The sequence below is a fragment of the Panthera leo genome, chromosome B3 (assembly GCF_018350215.1).
Source record: "Panthera leo isolate Ple1 chromosome B3, P.leo_Ple1_pat1.1, whole genome shotgun sequence".
In the NCBI taxonomy this organism is placed as follows: domain Eukaryota; kingdom Metazoa; phylum Chordata; class Mammalia; order Carnivora; family Felidae; genus Panthera; species Panthera leo.
Window position 1 is genome coordinate 85223750 of NC_056684.1, and position 21518 is coordinate 85245267.

At 34.9% G+C, this 21518-nt stretch overlaps 1 pseudogene; it reads left to right on the forward strand.

Annotated features, from left to right (window-relative positions):
• Window positions 1-56: 56 nt before the first annotated feature.
• The window catches only part of LOC122222469, a 144297-nt pseudogene continuing 122835 nt past the window's right edge, over window positions 57-21518 (forward strand).

Here is a 21518-nt window from a genome sequence, read left to right on the forward strand (position 1 = left end):
GCCCGTGCACCAATCAGGTGCAGCTATAGCGTCACACAGAGGACTGGGAGCGGGGAATTGTAGACCTGAACGAGGTTGCAGAAGGTATTTGGGTTGGTGATTGGAACTGTGGTCCACTGAGTGTTAGCATCTGAAGACTGTCTTGGTTCTTAGATGTTGCTTATCAGTGATGGTAAGAGGAAACATAGTTAAATGTTAGAGTTTTAGAAGTTAAATTTTTAAATTAAAAGTTAAAATTTTAACATGGCGCTGTGAAATGGTCTGCAGAAAGGTCGGGGATACAGCAGTGCCCACACCTGCTTCTAAACATTGGAAAACTGTTTCACATAGAATTGTCATACTTAGAACATTACAACCTTGTAGAATCTACAGGGTTGTTTAAAACTTACACAAATTAGCGTCACTAATATTTCATGCGAGGGAGCGGAGGATAGAAAAGAACAGTAAGATGCTTTACTATGCCTCATTTACTATCAAGGGAATGACGTTAATTACTTTAAATCTGCAAAATAATTATGTCAAATTTTAAAACGCGCATCAGCTGCTATTCTCTGGGTGATACTGTAGAGACGCTCACCCTAAAACTTTCAAAGTGAGACACTGTCAATACAATTCTAACCCTTTAACCCAAGTAATTGCCTGCAACACAATCTTTGGAATCAGAAGGAAGGCACAAATCCGAATTGAAATTTGACAGAGTATTATTCATCAGATTTATTAAAACATATTTGAAGGACTTTCAATCTTATAGTCAGAGTCTAACATTAAAAAGTTTTGTTGTCCAGTTGAAGAACACAAATTTTAGAAGAATTTTTAATGTTAAGCTCTATTCAAGAACAAAACACATCAGTGTAGAGATAAGGGATAAGGGATTTAAAATTCTTAATTCTAATAGTCTAATGCATCTACAGTAGAGAAAGCAAAGGTGGAAACTTGCACAATATGTATTCTTCAGTTTTAGAGTAGGCTGAATGAAAAGAGCAGAATAGGCATCAAGAAAGTGGAATAGGGGCAGTAGGGATAAAAGAATGCCTTTGACCTGTCCCTTGGGAGCCTCTTAATTAGGCTTTCATTTCCAAAGATCAGGAGGCTTGACAGGATCTTGAGAAATCCTGTCTGTTTCCTTGTTCACAGCAAGATATACAATTTATAATCCAGCCTATGTCTAGAAACATCCAGAGAAAGATTTCACAATGTGTAATCCCAAATTGAGCAACCTTCCCATTCAAGGCACTCATCTCCATACCTAACCTAAATTCACGATTCTTTGCAATGCTAGCATTTTTTGCCTTTGGTCTCTTTTCAAGGAGAATATAAGAGCGTAACTAGAAATTTTTGTTTTGTAACAAATTAGCAACCAGTTTCAGATCATTTATTTTCATCTAGGTGTGAACATTTTGTTGTTGTTTTTTTTTTTGTTTTTGTTTTTTCCCCAATATTCAGGACACTGGTAGGAAACACAGTTGGGACCACGCTTTGTATATTATAAGAATAGCATCTTTAATTAGGTACTGCTCATTCCTGTCCATGCCATCACTGATTTTGAAATTTCAAGTTTTACTTGTTCCCTTATTCCTCTATTATAGAATTTATAGCCATTTGATTTTTATGTAAGTTGTCTATTTAACTCTGTTTCAATATCCACACTTACACTTATATCTTAGTACTGCTTAATGAGATAATAGTTGGAATTTAACTCTTTTGTGCGTTATTCCTACTTTCCAGGGATCTTTCTTACTCCTTCCTGATGCTTATTACCTTCAGTTTGGAAATTTCTTATTTTCTTCTATTTATTTTAAATAGGCTGAAAAGATGTGGATTTCCTTGGGCTAACTTTAAATAGAAATATGTAGATAGTGATGTATAACAAAAAATATGATGAAAGCTATGACATTTAGAAAGGGAATAAAGAAAATAATTTTCTCATTATAGAAGGCTAATTATAGTTTATAAAGTGGGATGCTGCAAAATCTGCTGCCTGACAGAAATGATTCAAAGTGTTGGTCTTTGTGTTACCAACAGAATTAGAAATACTGTCCTGCAAGTTTATGCTGAGAATCAGTTGAGAGGATAGAAAGTATAAATGAAATCTGGACTATCCATCTTATCAACAAAAATATGCTTTATGAAGAGCCTTAAAGGCACAACTCCATTAAATAATCCAGTGCACAGCAAAATGCCTGTAGTATTATACATGCTCAACAGATGTTTGTTCAATGTACATAGTACAAATTTTAACTAATGCAGCAAAAGAAAAATAAACGTTATTTATCTTCTCTGCTTCCCCATCACCTGATGGATAAGTGCAAGTTCCTTAGAATGGCATCTTAGTCTCTTCTCATGATCTGGCCTTTGCCTAAATTCGCAGCCTCATTTTCTATCACAAACCATCTGGTGCTAATGCTCCTGAAACTGCTTTTAGTTCTTTAGAACTTTACTATTTTTGTCTCCATGTTTTTTATTTATGCCCCTGCCTCAGTTTATAAAACTCCTATTCCTCTTTCAAACTATGGCTCAGAAATCTCTGATAAGTCTTCCCTCAATTCTCATGAAGAGTTTATCTTTTCTGCTAAACTGCTCCTGCAACTTGTATATACTTTTGATTATGGTATTTATCATATTGATATTGAAATTTCCTTGACTATGAGCCTGTCTCCCCATTGAGCCATGACCATTTATCATGTTTGTGTATTTAAGGTTCAGTATAGTACCTGTATGTCAGGTACTATACTAATTAATCAGTATATGCTTGTTAAGCTGAATTTATTTGCCTATCTAGGGTGAACAGATATGTAAATGGGAAAAAAAACCCCACAAGCTTCTATACTTGAGGGGAAATTGTAACTCATAGTAAGAATGATATACAAATTCATTTCAAATAACAAAGCATGTCTGTTTATCCTCTTCTAGAATAATGCCAATTTCAAAGTGCTCAAATTTTTCTTAATGAATAAATATAGCTAGCCTCCATAAACATTCTCATGAATGTTAGCCATACCAATTAATTGTACATTCTATGTGCCAGACACTATGATCAGCATAGGCAATATAAAGATGAATCAGGCAAAGACTCTCAAAGAGCTCCAATTGTAGTGGGCTAGGTATATATGTAAGCAAACAACTATGGTATAGTGTGACAATGATCATTTTAGAAGTATGTATAAGATAATACAACCAGTTAATTCCTTTGAGGAAATGTTTGGGTTCAGTGTCAGGAGAAGCTCTAAACTGATATAGAACATGGATTGAGGCTCAAATGATGAGTATAAATTCTCAGATAAAGCATAAGCAGCAACTTGAACATGCTTGGTGTGTTTCGGGAGGATATACTGAATAGAGAAGGATGGCTAAGCCAGCATTTCCCAGAGTTTGTTCTGCTGAATACTAGTTCTGTAAGATGCTTCTTTCAACAGAAGTTTCCATGGCCAAACAAGTTGGAGTAATGTTGACTAATTGTGTTGCCATGTCATGAAATGGGTCACAGTATTCCACTTCCTATTAGCAAGGAGTTCACACTATGATCAAGTCGAGGCACAACTAAACAAATTCCAGAATCCTACCTTTGAGGATTTGTTTCCTGGGACTCTCCATAACAATTTCTGAATCAGTCAAGATTTAGTTAGAAAATAGAAACCATACCTGTTACGTGAACAGAGAAAATGTTAGTAAAAATGTTATTAGGGTACATTGTTAACTCAAAAGATACCAAGAAACAATAATATATCACAATTAGCAAATTCAGGAAGCAACTAACCCCTCTAGGGCTGGGGAAACAAAGTGAAGAGTTTGGAATTATTAAGATTTAGAGCTTAGGGGAGCATTCCTGTGGAGTTCCTCAGAGAAGGAGATGGTGCTCAGCTGGGACTGGTGTCTTAAGAGGCAGGGATGTGATTAGGCTGATTTGGCAAGTGTTTAAAACTGCAAACAGAGCATCAAAGAAAGCACTGTAGTACAGCATCTTGCAGTCTAATACACATGTAATTGGGATCCCTAAAGGAGAATAGAGAGAGATTGGGGCCGAAGAAACATTTCAAGAGATAATGACTGAGAAAGTTCCAAAAAATAATGAAAGCATCAAACGACAGACCCAAGAAACCAGGCAACTCCAGTATTGATTGTATACTGCTATATAACAAATTACCCCCAAATTTAGTGGCTTACAACAACAAAAAATTCTTGTCTCCTAGTTTCTTTGGGTCAGAAATTCAGGAGTGGCTTTGGTGGTTCTTTCACTCACTGGGGAGAAAGCAGAAGTCATAGTGCCTTTTAGGACCTAGTCTCTCAAGTCACACAGTGCCACTTCCATCTGATTCTATTTGTTATAGCAAGTTATGATGTTTGGCTCATACTCAAGAGGAGAGAAATTAGGTTCCACATCTCTATTTCGAATATGAAGGAGGGGCACCTGGGTGGTTCAGTCGGTTAAGCATCTGACTTTGACTCAGGTCATGATCTCTCTATCTGTGAGTTCGAGCCCCATGCTGGGCTCTGTGCCGACAGCTCAGAGTCTGGCTCCTGCTTCAGATTCTGTGTCTCCCTCTCTCTCTGCCCCTCCCCTGCTTGTGCTCCGTCTCTCTTTCTCTCAAAAATAAACACTAAAAAAAATATGAAGGGTAAATAAAGATTGTTTTTATGTAAACAAAATATAGTTCCTATAGTACAGCAGACCTACATTATAAGAAATGTTAAAAAACTCTTTAAGGCAAAAATACCACAATACCAGAAAGAAATTTGTGTCTACACAATGAAATGAAGACCTTAACCAATAGTTAAAATAAAGTAACATATAAAAGACATCTTTTCCTTATTTTTATTTGTTATAAAGATAACTATCCAAAACAAAAATAATGGCAAATTTATTGTGGATATAGCATATATAAAAGGAATGTATAACAAAAATTGGGAGGGAGCAATTGTAAGTGTACACTTGTAAGGTTTCTCCATTGTACATGGTGCAATATAATATTATATGAAAGTAGACTGTGATAAATTAAAGATGTAAATTTTAAGCCCTAAGGTAACCACTAAAATATTTTTAAAAGAAATATAATTAATAAGCTAATAATGGAAATATGAAAGAATTATAAAATAATTAATTTTAAAATGTCAGAAAAAAAGAAACAAAAAAAGATGGAGCAAATAGAAAATAACTAACACGGTAATAGTTTTTAATTCAACCATATTAATAGTTACATTAAATGTAAATGATATAAACTCAAATTTACAGGCTAATTAAAAATTAAGTTCTAATTATATTCTGACGGAAAGAAACCCACTTTAAATATAAGACAGAGATAGCTTAAAGGTTAAAAGATGAAAAAAATACCATGCAAGTATCCATAAAAATAAGTCTTGAAATATTAAAATGACTATTTTAATATCAGACAAGGTAGGTATCCTAAGAGCAATATGTAATGTTAGAGGGTCAATTTACCAAGAAGCTTTAACAATATTGTTTGTGCAGCAACAACAGTTCTTCAAAAGTGTTTCATATTATCAGAAAAAACTAATAGAACTGAAAGGAGAAAGATATAAATCCACAATTATATTTGGAGTCTTCAACACTCTTCTCTTAATAATTGGTAAAAAAAAATAAAATAAAAAACCAGTATGTGGGTTGGTACATTTGGTAGAGATATACTAAGTAAAAGAAAATGACTCATTCAAGAGAGGAAAGACACATTTTACATTTCTTCTTTTATTTTATTATAGTTATGAATCACCTTATTTTTTTATAAATACTTTACATTAAAAATATTTTTTTCTTTGAAAAAGTCCTATAAATCAAGCTTTACAAATTCAATCCCACTTTCTCCCCCTTTGACTTGTAATTTAATTTCAGAGGTAGTTAGTCTTCATTTCTAATTCATTTTTACAAGTCAGTAGTTCCAAATGTTTAAGATTTTTGTTTCTCAGTAAATGTACAAAATCTATATAAAGAAAATTGTAAAACACTTATGAGAAACACTGAATAGACTTGAACAAATTAAAAGACCTACATTCTTGGCTAAGTATTAAACATTATGAGCTTGACAGTTCTTTCCATATGAATGTATAAAGTTGATACAATCCCAATACAAATATCGAACAAAAATTTTTCTGGACCTGGAAGGTTCATTTTAAAGTCAATATGGGGGCACCGGGGTGGCTCAGTCACTTAAGCATCCAATTCTTGATCTTGGCTCAGGTCATGATCCTGCAGTTCATGAGTTTGAATGGCCCTCATGGAGCGCTTTTCTGGCAGTGCAGAGACTGCTTGGGATTCTCCTTCTCCCTCTCTCTCTCTGCCCCTCCCCTGCTTGCTAGCTCTCTCTCTCAAAATAAATAAACATAAAAAAAATCTTTAAAAAAGTAAAGTTAATGTGGAAAAATAAACAGACAAGAATAGTCAGGAAAATCTACACACACACAAAATTATTATTGAGCTTTCAGCTTTTAATATATTTGCTGGACAAAAAAATCTTGAGTATTTTTGTCTTTCAGTACTTTAAAGATGTGTCTCCATTATTTTTTGGCTTGCATGGTTTATTGAGAAGTTTGCTGTGTATATCTCTTTCTTCCTTTGGCTACTTTTAACATTTTTCTTTTTATAGCTGGTTTTCAGCAACTTTGTTTATGCTGTGCCTTGTTTTTATTCTACTTGGAGTTCATTGAACTTCCTGGGTCTGTGGGTTTGTAGTTTTTCATCAATTGGGGAAATTTTAAATTTTATTTCTTCAAATATTTTTTTTTTCTATTACCTCTTCTCTCTATTTTCCTTTTGGGATTCTAGCTATATATCTGTTAGGCCACCTAGTATTATCTCAGAAGTCTATTCATTTCTTTTCCAGTCTTTTTCTCTTGGTGCTTCAGTTTGGATAATTGCTGTTGTTGTGTCTTCAAGTTCGCTGGCATTATCTCTGAAGTGTTTAATTTGTTCTAAATCCCATGCATTGTATTTTTCATTTCTTATATTGTACTTCTCTAGAAGTTCCATTTGAGTCACTGTTATATCCTCCATATCTCTCCTCATCATGTCATGTTTCCTCATATTTTCTTAAATATACAGAGTATATTAGCTATGTCACATATCATTGTTAGTTACATCATCTCTTAATTTTGTGTCTGTTTCCACTGATTTTCTTATGGTTATCAGTCACATTTTCCTGATTTTTTGGTTACCAGACATTTTACCTAAATATTACATAAATTTTACATTGTTGGTTTATGGAATTTGAAGCATTCACTTAAATAGTGTTTTATTTTGAAATGCAGTTAAATTACATGTAATAAGCTGCTTTTGAGGTTTGGTTTTAAGTTTTGTCTTGGCAAGTTTGGAATAGCCGTAGGTCAGGGCTAATTTAGCCCCACAACGAAGGTAGTACCTATTCTGAGTGTTCTAGTTAATGTTCCTTGCATTGCAAGAGCTTTTCACTCTTGTTGGTGAAAACAAACTATTCTTATCCCCAGCCCTCTAATGAGCACTGGGAATTGTTCTGCCTATTAGTTTCAAGTCTTGAGTACTTTCCTCTCACATGTACCTGGATCAATACTCAAAGATTCTAGGATACCCCTCTATAGATCTCCAGAACTCTCTCTGCAGAGCTCCCTTTTCTCTGATACTCTGTCCCACAGACTCTTAACTGCCTTGACTCTGCAAACTGATTGCTGTCTCTTCAACCCAGTGAGACCAAGACTTTACTTGCATTCCATCTCCCTGACCTGCAGACTGGAAACTGTCTATAGGCAGCAAACTTGTACAATTACTGGGCTCAACTTGTTTGTTTCCTTTCCCTCAGGGATGACAGTTCTATACTTTCTATTATCCAATATCCAAAAAACGGTTGCTTCTTTTTTGTGTTTTTGCTTCCCACCCCCCACCCCCAACCTAGTCATTTAAGTGGGAGGATAAATCTTGCCCCTTGGTCAGATGTAGCGGTCTGCCACTGCTATAATTAGGCCTTTTGATTCCCTTATAGTTCATGCAGTGGTTGTGACACTCGGCACAGGTAACATCCTCCAGAACTGGGAAAGCCAAATTTATGCTAAGCCATTAGTACTATCAGGGCTACATTTTCATAAGGGAGGGAGAAGGTGTTGGTCAAAGCACAGATAATTCCCAGATGTCCCTGACAATGACTCGACCTCTAATATTCTACTGTTCTTAGAAGTTCATTCTCTGACTCTGATTTAACACCACTTAAAAGAGTGGTTCTGCTACTAAGTTTGCTTCAAGAACTACAATTACAAGTCCACTTCTCCAAACATCTTAAAGCAAAGATCTGTGAGCGTTAAACTTTCTGTATGCCTGAAAAGTCTTTATTTTGTCATCATTCTTGAGTGATAGTTTGACTTGTCAAAGGTTTCTAGGTTCCAAGTTTTGTTTTCTTTTTCCTCAATACCTTGAAAGTATTTTTCTGGTCTTGTATTTGTTTGTTTTCCTAGTACCAGTGTTACTAATGAGCAATCTAATGACAGTATTTTCTCATTTTTTACAGTATTCTGTGTTTTCTCTGTGGAAGCTTGTCAATATCCTTTACTTGTCACAAGCTTCACCATGGGTTCAGATATGAGTTTTTTTTTAACTTAATTTTGATCAGCATTTGACAAAATTTTAAAATTCTGCCAAATTGCTACTCATTTTACTTTAACGTATTGCCCACCTACCATTCTATTTTTTCCTCCTGAAAATATGTAATATGAATGTCATTTTTTTATATTTTGTTTTTCTTTTTAAAATTTTTTTAATTAAAAAAAATTTTTAATGTTTATTTTTGAGAGAAAGAGACAGAGAGCAAGCAGGGGAGGGGCAGAGAGAGAGGGAGACACAGAATTTGAAGCAGGCTCCAGGCTCTGAGATGTCAGCACAGAGCCCGACACAGGGCTCAGACTCACGAACTGGGAGATCATGACCTGAGCTGAAGTCGGACACTTAACCGTCTGAACCACCCAGGCACCCCATCTTTTATATTTTTTCTTATATCTTGGTGATAGGGGCTTTCCTCAGTTCCATCTTCCTTCATTAATTTACTTTTCATTTATATTTGGTCTGCTATTTAGCCCATCTTCTGAGTTTTTTTAATATAAAATATAGTTTTTATTTCTAAAATGTCTGGTTATTTTTCTTAACTACTAAGTAATTGTGTGTTTTATCATCTGTTTTTATTTGTTTGTTGATCTCTTTTATCTCTTTGAACATATTAAATATATTCATTTAATATCTTATTGTACTAAGATAGCAACTAGCTGTTTTCTATCTTCACCAGAGAACGTAGTGAGATGAGAAAATGAAAACACATTTGAGGGCTTCTGTCTTTAACATTTAAGGGGGATGCAAGGAAAACTTTTTATAGATTTTTTTAGGATTGTAAAAATAGGATTGTTCTCAAAGGCAAGAACATTGACTACATAAAATCAAATCCCTTCTAATCCTGTGGCTGCTTCTAGTATTTGGTAAATGTAATCTTGCCATCTATTCTAAGAAATTATTCTAAAACACACAGAGTTTTGGGGTGCCTGAGTGTCTCCAACTCTTGGTTAAGCATCTAACTCTTGGTTTTGTCTCAGGTGATAATCTTGCCACTTGTGAGTTCAAGCTCTGTGTCGGGCTCTATGCTAGCAATGCAGAGGCTGCTTGGGATTCTCTCTCTCCCCTCTCCCTGTCTCCCTCTCTCTGCCCCTCCCTTGCTTGTGCTCTCTCTCTCAAAATAAATAAATAAACTTAAAAAAAAATAAAAAAGTTTTGAGCATAAAGATACCCAAATAACCTTCTATTTATACATGTTTAAAAACTAGAAGTATCGGGGCGCCTGGGTGGTGCAGTCGGTTAAGCGTCCGACTTCAGCCAGGTCACGATCTCGCGGTCCGTGAGTTCGAGCCCCGCGTCAGGCTCTGGGCTGATGGCTCGGAGCCTGGAGCCTGTTTCCGATTCTGTGTCTCCCTCTCTCTCTGCCCCTCCCCCGTTCATGCTCTGTCTCTCTCTGTCCCAAAAATAAATAAAAAATGTAAAAAAAAAAAAAAAAGAAAAACTAGAAGTATCTTGTGCATTTAGTCAAATGATACTTAAAGACTCAAACAAAATGGGAACATGGTTGTTATAATGTCAAAAGAAAAAGATAGGATAATAAACTGTATAGATTGTTAACTCGAATATTGGAATAATGCATAGAAAAAAGACTGAAAGGAAATTCACCAAAATATTAACTGTGATTGGTTTAGAGTAGGTTTTTTTGGTATACTTTCCTGACAATTTTTCCTATAATTTTCTGTGATGACTGAATTGCTTGAAAAATCAAGGAAATAGGGGGGAAAAAAATCAATGGTCTAGTATTCGCTGCATGACTTAACTTACAAGTTGTTCAAATCAATTGAGACAGAGTAAGTGAAAGCATGTTGTAAACTATAAAATGAAGTAGTAAGCTAAATTATTGTTATTAGCAATAACTGAAGGGTAATATAATTCATCTTTTGAACTCTTCCTATAGAGAGCTCTCTTTTCGGTCAATTTCATCTAATTTATTTTTGTCAATACAAATGGGGTAGCAGAACACTTCGAAAATCTCCCTGAGGATAATAAACTATATTACCTTTTTTGTTATTGCTTTGAACTCTTACCATGATGATAATAAACAAAGCCCCTTAAGCTGGTTTTACCTCCTGCTCTTGTACCCAGGCAACAGCAGTATCCCCTTCAAAAAAAAAAAAAAAAAAAAAAAGATAAAACTATTGAGATTTAAAATACAGTTTTACAACTTTCTCTAAAAGGTGAGTTAGTTAAATCACGGGGGAAGAAAATACCAAATTTACAGGAACAAACGTGTGTTTATTTTTTTTTAATGTTTTTATTTATTTCTGAGACAGAGAGAGACAGAGCATGAGCGGGGGAGGGGCAGAGAGAGAGAGGGAGACACAGAATCTGAAGCAGGCTCCAGGCTCTGAGCTGTCAGCACAGAGTCCGACGCGGGGCTCGAACTCACACACCGTGAGATCATGACCTGAGCTGAAATTGGTCGTTGAACCGACTGAGCCACCCAGGCACCCCACAAACGTGTGTTTATTAAGCAACACATTAACTGCAAGGGATTTCATATGTAGATTATCTATAATTTGAATGCAATTTTCTAAATTTTTTTTTATGTGAGTAGTTTCAAAGTCTTTTGGTATTTAATAACATGTGCTATTATTAACACAGTTGTTAAAGTGCGGATGTTTTCTTCAGTGCCTGACCCTTTCAAAATATTGCCCAGGAGAATGTTATTACTTACAATTGAACTACTTCTGGACCTCATGGCTTCCTTCCTCCTCAGTACCAATTATGTATCTGACGCTTTGGTAGGCAATGGAGATCCAGCTATGAACAGGAGATACAGATCCATCCTTGGGTGTTATGGAGTCTAGTCACACAAGTATTTGAGTGTCTGGTGTGTACCTAGCTCTATCCTGAGAATTTCAGGGTTCCCAAAGGAAAAATACTCCATATACTGAAGAGCCTTTTAGTTCTTGAATGATGTTTTTCTGACCACTGCATAATAGCTTATTTGGACTACCTACCTGGCTTCTGAACGAGAGGAATTGAAAATAGCCAGAGTCAGTCAGCTTCTGTCCATCTTAGACTAGGAACCCCTCTAAACTGAAGAAAATCCAGGTGTCAGAAAATTGATTTAAAATAAAAGATACTAATTCTGCCATAGAGTTTTAGAATTGTGATGTATTCAATCCTATCACTTTTTAATAAGCTAATGCAGTTTTGCCATATTTTCTTATGGTCATTTCAGATATGCAGACACATGGGATATATAAATTCTGACTAGACAATGAGCAGCATAAATGAATGTGCTAATAGCTAAACCAGTAGAGGCTGTTCTTTACTTTGTGTAGATTTAATGTCCTCTGGAAGGACCTCCAATTTATTTTTAAAAAATGATTTCTAAGGCTTATAGTATGGGATTGCCAAAATCTCACAATTGTAAAGTAAATGTTATTTATTTAATATTAATTTTATTACATCTTGCATTTAATACTTGTATATTTTTATGAAAGTTTAGTATAGAAGTTTATCATAAGAAGACACTTCTGTGGACATTCATATATAAATAAAACAATTCTAAGACTAGTTTACTAATCAGCTATTTCAGAAGTCATGTTAAAATGTGATTTTAGTTTACAATATAATTCTAATTCATTTTTTATGGGTTAAGAATATGAGAGAAATATCATGTAACACCATGTTATTTGGAGGAGACAGGGCTTGCTTATAGGGAAATGAGAAGCTGCATTTTGCATTTATTAAACCCCTATCTTTCTGCCATGCCCTCATCTTTAGTCACTACCCTACCCTACCCTATGTGTTTCCCTGATCCTTTTCCTGTCCAATAGAGAATTTTGTTCAAATAGTATTCTTGGAGAACGTCATAATACTATGTGTACCCCTGGCCCACTGCAAAATCAATCTAAACTACTCCAACTGGGTTCTCATTGCTGCTTAACAATCTTGATATTGATCTCCCATTTATTCCCCAGCACACTTCCCTTAGAAGGTGCTTCAGATCTTTCTGCTCACACATCTAATTCACTACTTACCTTTTCCATTCTCACCAGATAATATCCATCCAACTTTACTGAGAAATTTACAGGTAACTAGTGCTGTTTAATTTTTCCTTATCTCTACCTTCAAGCAGCAAACTTTTGTTATCAACCATGTGCCGGGCCCTATGCTTGTTCCTGGCACATAGTAGGTGCTCAATAACTGTTGAAATGAATCTATGTGTTGATGAAAAGATAGGTCTAGGGCCTGAGATACTTCACATAGAGGAGGGGTACAGAAAGGAAGGGCACAATAGATAATTTTGACCTTGGATGTTCTTAGTAAAGAAGGATGGTTTCCTATTGCAAAGAAAGAGGAGTTTTGTTTTGGTTTTGTTTTTTTATTTCCAGGGCTAAACTCTTCTTACCATTCCTTTCTTCTTCCTCTTTGAAAGTGATTCAGCTCTCTCAAAGAAGGACAACTTCATTATATCTAAACACACCTCTCTGAAACCCATCACCATCATCAACAACTAAAATTCTGACCCTGCTGACTATAACCATCCCATTTTCATACTTACCTTTTGTATAAGTGCTCTGCAATTACTATGGTATACTTATTTCCTTGTCACCCATATTGTCCTCTTGGATTCATTTTGTCTGTTTTTTTTTTTAATGTTTATTCATTTTTGAGAGACAGAGACAGAGTGTGAGCAGAGGAGGGACAGAGAGAGGGGGACACAAACAGAATCTGAAGCAGGCTCCAGGCTCTGAGTTGTCAGCACAGAGCCTGATGTGGGGCTCAAACCCACAAACCATGAGGTTATGACCTGAGCTGAAGTCGGATGCTTAACCGACGGAGCCACCCAGGCGCCCTGTATTTTGTCGTTTTATTATTCCCATTTATACCAACTAAAATCTCGCCTACTTTTTTTTTTAATCTCCCCTATTTTTTAAGACTCATCTCTCATACCAAACATTCTCTGGCCCCTGTAACTGGAAGCTCTCTTGAGAGAACCAGCATTGTCTGTGCTGCTCCTATGATACATATCTTAACCTGCCTTTTACTTCTGTGCAATGCCATGGGTTTCATTTCTATAACATAGGGTTCAATAAATATTGGTTGAATGAACATCGTTAAATTGAATACCTTACATGGGGATGGCAAAAGAAAAAATAGTTAATCTTTTTACAAAATAAACTTTTTTCTTTAATCACTCTAATAAACAATTCATTTTAAATGCTATTTCTATCCATGTCTCGCCACTCCAGTGAATGAAGATGAAATTGTCAGCAATTTGGCCAGCTTCAGTTTTAAGCTAGCAGGATGTTATTAGAAATGGTGATAGTGGTATAGCCATAGTTCCCTGTGTTTATTGTTGGAGGAAACTAATGCTTTATATCAAATATGTTACTAAAGTCTAGATTTCTCCAATGAAACTTAAAGGGAATTGTGAGGCACCTGTGAATGACAGGTTTCTGAACCAGTTCCAGGGTGGATTCTGAAGACTACAAATGGGAATTTTTGGTTTGCTTTCAAATAGTTCTGATATTCTTCATTTTGTCATGTTTTTCAGCTGCTACTGGTTATCACTGCACTTTATCAAATAGCATCCCCATTTCAATTGAGAATGAAGAGGTTCTTGGATAAAGAACTTATAAAAATCAGGTACAATAATAAAGTCATGGATGATTCTTGGAATTTGCTAAAATGAAATGCTGCATCTAAGTGCAATATAAGTGCAACATCTTAGCTATATAAGATCATTATCATAAAGTAATCATCATGATTAAAAAAAAACCCTAATTGAATCATTATTCTTTCCAAAAGATCAGAATTCTGAGAATACTACTCAGAAGCTCTCAAACTGAATATGGAGCAGGAAATATTGCGATGAGTCCTCAAGAGTGAGAAATAAAAAACAGTTGTGCTGTTCTTTCATTGTGCTTTTTAAATTTCATTATTCCTAACTATATAGTACTTATGTATGGTGAAGAATGTAGTCAGAGGGGAATGCATCTGTCAGAATCTTAGTATATAAAAAAGAATAGAAGTAAAAACAAAATAAGCATACTCAGTAAGTTATCATATGTCATATTTGAAACTTGAGCTATATATTCTTTTTTGAAACAAGGATAATAAAACAATAAAAATTTTAAAGTGTGTACTTATGCTATAACTAAATAAAAGAAACTTGTAAGTAGATGAATAAAGCTAGATCTATGATTTCTTATTTTGACACCCTGGACAATACCAACAGCAAAATAATGCCCAAAATATGCGTATCATTTTGTAGCTGTATCTACAAGGATACAAATGATATTTTAATATTCAATGAGAAATATTACATATATAAAAGTTATGGAAATCTAACACTAAATTTTGTGGTGGTTAACATTTAGTAGAGTCTGTGGTCAGTATAAAATTTTAAAATAATGTATAGAGTTTGAAAGTATGATGGATACCAAAGACGAGAAAGAAAAGAAATTGTAGACAATTCAGTAAGAAGACGTTTGAAGGATCTATTTAGCTTGATTTTTTACCCAGCAGATTAAAAAGTGAAATGCCTAATTTTATATATTTATGGATTATATTTTAAGATGGTTTAATTTAGTCATTCTGTTTTTCAGTCTTCTCATATCTTGACATTGATTCCCATATTGACCTAAGTAAGCTACTACATCAGGCATAGTCTGATGTAGTAAACCTTAGTGCCTTAAAACATGACAAGTTTTTGTTTCTTGCTCCTGTTACATGTACATCATTAGTTGGCTGGGGACTCTCCTGTACATTATCCTCATTTAGAGACTCTGGCTGAAGAGGGGGTCTACCTACACTGTTTCACAATTACTGTGGAAAAGAAAAAGTAAAATGGAAAATAAGCACAAAATATTAAAGCTTCTCCCTAAAAGTGATGTTTTGTTACCTCTGATCACATTACTTGACTAATGCAAAGGATATGGCCATGCTAACTTCAAATGGGATCAAGAATGATAGTCCCCTCATGTGCTCAGAAGGAGAAAGGCCAGACTTACTTAGTATACTAATGAGTTCTATACTCATCTAGAAAGGACTGGAGATGGCAACTCTTTTAATTCATTCTCTGTTCAAGCCAGATTTGAGTGTTGCTTCCTTTTCTAGTTGTAGGACGAGAAGGATATTGATGGATGATAACTTTCTTCAAAGGAAGAAATGTAAGAGAATATTATATGGAGCATTAGGATAAACTTTTATTCTTCACTCATTTGTTTATGGACTTATTTCTTCTTTAGCCCCCAAGGAGGCTATAATTTGTCAGGAAACATAGGTCTGGGCTCCATGAAACAACTGGAGGATGAGGCAGACTATCATATCATTCCAGTGAATGGTTTATAGGCCACAAAATAAAATCAAAAAGGTAGGTGAAATTAAGGGAAAGATAAGTGTTAAGTGAGTTAAGAAAATTTCCTTGAAGAAGATATATCATTAGATGGACATGAAATATTAGGTTTAGTTTAATCGAAAGAAGGAAAGAAGTTATTTCTAATAAGAAACACAGCAAGTAAGAAGCCAGAAATGAGAATGAGCAAGGAAGAAGGAGAGATGAGATTTGCTCAACTGGAGTAAAGGGTGAGATTAAAAGTTGAAATAGTACGTTAGGATTAGTTTTCTGTGAACTTGAACATGAGGCTATAACCTTTATATTTGACCTAATGGAAAGTAGTAAGAAACTGTGGATTCAGCTAAAGCCAGAATAAAAGAGTGTTTTAAATTGTAGGAGTTTTAAGGATACACCTGAAGAAAAAATTCCGAGGAAGTTATGTTTTGTTACAAAAATATTTTGAGAAAGCTGAAGACTGGGTCCCTGTTAGACTTTAAGTGTTTCAATCTGGTTGGTGAGATAGACCATGCCTTTGAGATAAAAGTAGTCTTTGGTTAAAATTTTCAAGTATAAATTTGGTCACTGATGGAAACTCTCTAGAAATAGTTAAGAAAAATTAATTCAGCTATCCAAAAAAGTTTTGGTTATTCCACCTGGAGATAAAAGGCTGATTTAACTTATGTTACAATTATTAAAAAGACCCATACATATATCATAAAATATAAATATGCTACCTAATACCCTGTACCCATGTGCTACCTCGTAAAAGAGCATACTGTGTTTTCAAGTCATGAAAAAATAAAAATTCATTGTGTCCTATTAATTAAAGCATGAACCATAGTTTCATAGGAAAAGCATGGTTTTTAGAAGGAGACATATCTGGGTTCACATCCAAGGTGAGCTTGACAGAGAAGTAGAGAAGGCTAAACTACTCTAGCTTCTAGAGCCTCCAATTCCTCACCTATAAAATGGCAATAATAGGGGTACCTAGCTGGCTCAGCTGCTAGAGCATATGACTCTTGATCTTGGGGTCGTGAGTTTGAGCCCCATGTGTGGTTTTTTTTAATAAAGGTTTTTTTTTAAATAAATAAGCAAATAAAATGTCAATAGTAATTGGATCTGCCTCAGAGTTGTCAATAAATGATGAAACATATATAAAGTAGCTAGATATAATAGGTATGGTAGCAGTAATGGCAATGATTATATAGAAGCAATTACTAAATATTATTGAGTTGGGTTGAATTTAATGAAAATTTCCCGTCTTTATATTTGTAAAGATTATAAAATTAGTAAATCCTAATTATTAATGATTTATTCACTAAAATTTATTTCATAATTTTACTTATATTCTAGAAATAAGTAAAAAGAAGAAGAAAATAAATGTTAAGTCAGAGAATTCAGTGTTCTATTTCTTAAGTGTTCATGATCCCTGATAGGTTTTATTCCACTTAACAGATGGCCACCCCAAAGGCAGAAACTTTCATCAGTGACTACTCCCTAAAACTGTTTGTGGTGAATAGTACAATCCTATTTTTCAGATGAGGAAGCTATACAAAATAAGTAGAACTCAAGAAGTTAGTTGAAAAAGCAGTACTTTAACTCATGGCATTTGATTTATATCACTGTGTTGACTTTGTTGTTCCTCAGTAGTTTTATAGTACCTTGCCTTTTAGAGGAAAAGTTATGGTTATGAGTGTCAGTCTTCAAACTGTACCCCAAGGACCACATGTAGCCAATCTAAGGTCCCTGAGGATTTGATCGCTTCCCAAAATTGTACTCCTGGTTCTTTCCCATATCTGCTGCATACTCTGAGTATAGAAGATCTGAGAGTATGGTGATAAGTAAAATGAAAACAAAGAAATAAAATAGAAATTCATATTTAACAGCCTTGAGGTAGTAATCATGAAATTTTGATTTGAAATGGTCTTAAATTAAAATTACTAAATTTTAATTTGAAAATATTATACACACACACACACACACACGCATGCATATGCTAATGGGGCCTTTGGCTTAATTGAGTATTAAGGTCTGATACTTCCTCTAACTGGGTAGAGCAGTGCGGTATGGTACTAATGTCCTTAGTCTAAGCAGTTACAAAAAAATGAACAATGGTAATCGTTCTCAAGTATTTATTTTGGTGGTTCCTCAAGAGATAGTCCAGAGGTTCTGCCTTACTGGAGAATCATCTACCCCATTACCACTTTGACATCACTTAAAATGGAGTGTGTATGTATGTGTGTGTATAGAAAAAACTCACTTAAGGTGACAAAGTAAATTCAATTAGACCAGGTAAGTATTTTGGCCTGTATGTGAAGGGACTTTTGGACAAATGCATTTGACAAGCCACTGAGGAAAATAGACCTTTGTTATTAGACATGAGTGCTCTGTCTTACAAACAAACAAATCCATCCCTCCTAAAAATAAATAAATAGAAAAGGAAAGGGAAAAAACACCACAGCTTAAATGATAGGTTTTGTAAATGTTCTGCTATTTTACAGTTTTTCAATTGAAACCACAGTTTCCTTTTTCTTCTTTCTACTTTTATACACACAGCCTAGAAGATGGACATTTGGCAAGCCATAATAGACTGCTCCTTTCCCAGGTATCTCCTGCTTGTTTCCTTTATCTGTGAATAGGAAATGGCTTAAAGGCACCTGTGTGATGAAGGTCCCAGGGGCAGCTGCCTGACTACTGAATGCCTGATTATGTGTTAACATGCTTTGTCAGATATTGGCAGAATCTGTTCTCTTCTTTTGCCTTTTCAGCAAGGGTACCATTGACAGGCTGGCTACCCATTTATAGAAATGTTGTCCATCAAACTGTGAGGAAGGACAATAGTGTTTTTCTGTGGCCAGTGACTGTGGGAAACTTTTCTTTGGCTATTCAGGCAATTTTTGTAGCTTGCTCTGAAGAGGAGAGACTGATGAGTGCAAAAAGTACAATTAAGCAAAGCCAGACTTCAATTGAAGGCTCTAGTGTAGTCTGCTGTTCTCCTTTTTTTTTTTTTTAATTTAGAAGGGGGGAAAAACCCTATGGGTTTTCATGTTGCTGTGTGGCATTCAGCAGGGGGCTATTACAATCCTAAATTTTTTTTCTAGACCACCTAATTCTAAGTTAAAATTAAATGTAATGAGAGCCACTTGGAGTTCTGAATATTTTAAAGCATAATTCCCACAGAAGGGATTCGACCTAAACTGCAGTGAGCATCAGTTGGCTAATTATAGCTGCATTTTATATTACAGCAGGTGTCAGATGCAGTCATCTCAATAAAGTCCACATAATACTCGGGAAATAACAAAGACTTTTCTTTGAATGTGGGTACTAATTTCTGCTAGGTGTCATATGAGCCTTGATACTTCTTATTGGCATTAACAAGAGCACTGCAGCACTCAGAAATGCTTTTTGCTTGGGATGAATTGATACTGTAAAGCACTTACCAGTCAGACTTGACAGATGTCAGTAGTTAATACTAATGTTGCAGAGGTCGGAATATAATGCAAAGAGTCTTATGTAAATACTCTTAGATGATGGGCTGGTTTTGAGAAGGCGCCTGAGCACTGCACCAACTCACTTAATGAAAGTTAAATAGATAGCAGTGGGGTATCTGCTTTTACTTTGGCTCCTGCTTTATTGCAAGTCCTCCAGAAGTGAAGGGCAGATGGTAAGGCAGTAAACTAGGTGAACAAATACACTGGACTTGGATAAGGACTTGTTATGTTCACAGCACTTTCCTTGAGCTTGTGTGGGTGATTCAAATTACTAAAGTTATAGGTCAAAAGCATGCCTGAAGATAAGAGTCCTGTGTATATCCCACAGATAAAAAATAAATTTAATTTAGAAAATATGTCTGCAACTGAAATACAATTAGACAATGGTGTAGGCAAGACAAATGTCTCTTTAAAATCATGACAATTGTTCCACACTGCTCCGTACTTTTAGGAGTTTTACGGTTTGTCTAACCTATTGTAATCACATTGGATCACAGCAAGTGAGATCAAAGCAGAAGACCTATTAAAATCTTATTACAAAATACCGATGAGATAAGACAAATGTGAACTTTTTACACACATGCCATTCTGGGATCAACACTATTTATTTTAAATCTAATTCAGAGGTAACAAAGCAAAGGGAATTGTCCCTAATTATATCTCCCAAAACAGCTTCGGGTTCTCATTTTGGCAGGTAACAGTTTATGTACATCTCATAGCAAATTCTGTAGGGTGCTGTCAGCAATTAGGCAGAAATTGCCTTCAGTAATTTAATATTCATTTAGCATTGGTTCAATAAATGAATGAACACTGATAGGAGCAAAGCACTGTTACGCCCAGAAATAAAATCTAAGGTAAAAAAGAAGACACATTGTCCCTAGAGTGCTGACCATCAGTTCACAAAAACAATGCCCCTCATAGCTGTTTTGAAGATTTCTGTTAATTTTTGTTCAGATCATATATGTTCATGGATTTTGATAAGGTCCAGGACAAAATTGTGAAATAGTATGACAAGTTGCAGAGAAATCACTACAAAGGAGAACAAGTAATCTGCTAATGGCAATAGTTTCCTTATAATCCTCAATAATGTTCAAGTGTTTTTAATGCTTAAGCCTCAATTGTGAATAAAAATTTTATTTCTTATTTCTTCTTACATAAATGTAATGTTTATTACAGAAAGTTTAGAAAACAAATATAAGATACAGAAAAGAAAATAATCCATAATTCTATAGAGACTCATAACATTATTAATGTTTTGGTTTCTTTCATGTTTACTCTTTATTCTTCATTTATATACATATAAAATGTATATGTACCTTCTTTTAAGGTGATTTATATTTATTTTGAGAGAGAGAATGAGCACAAGTGGGGAAGGGGCAGATAGAGAGGGAGAGAAAAAGAATCCCAAACAGGCTATGCACTGTCAGCACAGAGCCTGATGAGGGGATCAGTCTCACTAACGGTGAGATCATGGCCTGAGTCGAAATCAAGAGTTGGACACTCAACCAACTGAGCCACCCAGGTGACCTATAACTATCTTTTGAAATAAACCTTATGATATACTAAGAATATCTTTTTATACTATTGTGTGTTCTTTCACAATGCAATTTTTATTGATTACATAATATTCTACATAATATTCTAGTGTATGGATATACTATACTTTCTGTTTAAATTTACTATTGCTGTACATTTAGATTATTTCCAATCTTTGTTTTAAACTCTATTTTGTCCAATATAGGTATCGTACCATGGCTTTCATTTCACATCCATTTGCATGAAAAATGCTTCTCCATCTGGTCACTTTCAATCTGCATGTGTCTTTAGGTCTGAAATGAATCTCTTGTAGGCAGCATATAGATAGGTCTTGTTTTTTTATCCATTCTATCAACCTTTGTCTTTTGATTAGAGCTTTTAGTGCATTGACATCCAAAGTAATTATTGATAGGCATGTATTTATTGCCATTTTGTTACTTGTTTAATGGTTGTTTTTGTAGTTTTTCTCCATTCCTTTCTTCTCTTGTTCTCTTCTCTCATGATTAGTTGGCCTTTTTAGTGATACACTTGAATTCCTTTCTCTTTATTTTTTGCATCTCTATTACTGGTTTTTGATTCGTGGTTACCATTAGGTTTGTACATAATATCTTCTGTATATAGCAGACTG